The sequence below is a fragment of the Coffea arabica genome, chromosome 9e, assembly GCF_036785885.1.
Source record: "Coffea arabica cultivar ET-39 chromosome 9e, Coffea Arabica ET-39 HiFi, whole genome shotgun sequence".
In the NCBI taxonomy this organism is placed as follows: domain Eukaryota; kingdom Viridiplantae; phylum Streptophyta; class Magnoliopsida; order Gentianales; family Rubiaceae; genus Coffea; species Coffea arabica.
Genome location: NC_092327.1, coordinates 31,781,855 through 31,784,324, shown reverse-complemented (window position 1 = coordinate 31,784,324; position 2,470 = coordinate 31,781,855). Strand labels below are relative to the sequence as shown.

Sequence of the window (2,470 nt, the reverse complement as noted above, 5' to 3'; positions counted from 1 at the left end):
ATATGGAGAAATCATGCAACTAAAACTTGGTTCCAGCCCTGTTGTAGTAGCTTCATCCCCTGAAATGGCAAAAGAATTCTTGCAAACGCATGACAACATTTTCGCCTCTCGGCCTACAACTGCTGCTGCCAAATACACTAGCTACAACTGCTCCGGCATGTTATGGGCACCATATGGTCCACACTGGCGACAAGTTCGTAAAATTGGTCTAACCCAAATATTAAGTCCAAAACGACTTGACTCCTACGAGAGCATACGCATTAAGGAAAGGCATGCTTTCATGTCTCGTTTGTATGCTCTCTCAGGAAAGCCAGTAGTTTTGAGAGATCATCTAATCCGTTTTACACTCTCCGCTGCAAGCCAAATGGTTTTGAGTAACAAGTACTTTGCCCAATCTGAAGGGGATGGATCTGTAGTTACCTTTGAAGAACTCCAAGAGATGATAGATACCTGGTTTTTGCTGGGTGGTGTGTTCAATATTGGGGATTGGATTCCGTGGCTCGACAGATTTGACCTCCAAGGTTACGTAAAGCAAATGAAAGAACTTTACAAGAAATTGATAGATTCCATAACCATGTGCTTGATGATCATCGGGCCAGGAGGAAAACGGAGAAAGATTTTATCCCTAAGGACATGGTGGACATTCTATTGCAACATACTGAAGATCCTGATCTCCAGGTTAAACTCACCGGAGATCAGATGAAAGGGCTAATTCTGGTGCTATTTCTTCTCATTGTTTAATCAAATTTCCAGATCTCTTTACCTCTTTAACTTACTGAATCTTAACGCTAGCACTTTAGCTTAGTACAATGTGCCATTAAACATAACTGTCTTTTTTATTCTGATTAAGAGGTTTTTTGCCTTCAATATGTTGTCAAGCATGATACTTCATCAGCATTTGATCATGGCAGGACTAACTTTACCAATATTTGATCATGTCCAGGACTTGCTTGTTGGTGGTACCGATACCTCGGCGTCCACAGTAGAATGGGCAATGAATGAACTTCTCAAACATCCACATCTCATTGAAAAGGCAACCGAAGAGCTTGATAGTGTGATAGGGAGAGATAAGTGGGTGGAAGAGGCTGATTTCTCAAAGCTACCTTTTCTAGGGGCGATCATAAAGGAAACTTTTAGGTTACATCCACTGGCAACGCTGCTTGCACCCCATTATGCCCTTGAGGATTGCACTGTAGCCGGTTATCACATTGCTAAAGGAACAACGGTGTTTATAAACACATGGAGTATGGGGAGGAACTCAAAGTATTGGGATTCTCCTGACGAATTCATTCCAGAGAGGTTTTTGGGGAAGGATATTGACGTCAAGGGACATAACTTTGAGCTGTTGCCCTTTAGCTCAGGTCGGAGGATGTGCCCAGGCTATGTCCTTGCACTCAAACTTGTTGGAACAATGTTGGCCAACTTGCTGCATGGATTCAACTGGAAATTGCCTCATGGCATGAAACCAGAAGAAATTTGCACGGAAGAACTCTATGGTATCTCAACTCATCCAAGGATTTCACTTGCTATGATCCCAGAACCACGTTTGCCGGTCAATCTCTATTAGCGTGTACGATTCTAGGGAAAATTGAAATATGTTCCTACTCTGTATATGTAAACTGTTAAACTCATTCTCCGCTCTCCTATTATATCATTTAGCTCATTTTAGGTGAGAGCTTAGGAGTCGAGACAGTATAATTGGCCTAAATAAATAAACTTTAACGGGACAATATGTTCCTTTTGGTAATTTCCATTGTGAAATAAAATAAAAGTCACACTCAAGTTTTTTCTTTCTTTCTTTCTTTAAATTGCTTTTGGTGAATTCTGTTGTGAAATAAAACAAAATGTCACAATCAAGTTTATTTTTTATTTTTTTGCTAGAAAACAAACAGGCAAAATATCGCAATAATGACATATGGAAAAATTGACATGGAAATAATGAAGATTGCACAGAGTAGAAACTGACTCTCCCTTGTTAGCAAAGAAAATAGGTATGCAACGGAAATAGGTATCTCAAAAATTTGAGAAACAAACAAGGCACTCAACCAGGGCCTCAAATCTGTTTAAATTCTGGATAACAAAAGTAACATTTACGAAAGCAGAGTTGACAGGCAAATTTATGATTGGTTTGTACACCCTAATCATACAAGACCTATAAATAAGACAAAACAAGTCTGAGTCACGAGTCAGAATGAATACCCTCAAGCTAGGAAGATATTCGGCCTAGATGGAAATGAAGATCCTAATTATTCTTTTTCTGGGCATATCAGTTTTGCCCTCTCACCCACGTATATTCATTCTTGGGCTTTAAACCGGATCATAGAGCCCGAAATTTCGGTCAACTTACACGCGAAGAAACTTGGAGAACTCGTCTCCAATGCCATCATCCCCCATAATCCTTATTCCAAGGCTCTTTGATAATATATTTTATCTTTAGAAAAAATATTTATATTTCTTTCGTTGAGGGTAA

General features: G+C 39.6%; 1 pseudogene; it reads left to right on the top strand.

Moving 5' to 3' along the window:
* On the top strand, positions 1–1,845 carry LOC113710154 (trimethyltridecatetraene synthase-like; annotated as a pseudogene).
* The last annotated feature ends 625 nt before the right edge of the window (positions 1,846–2,470 follow it).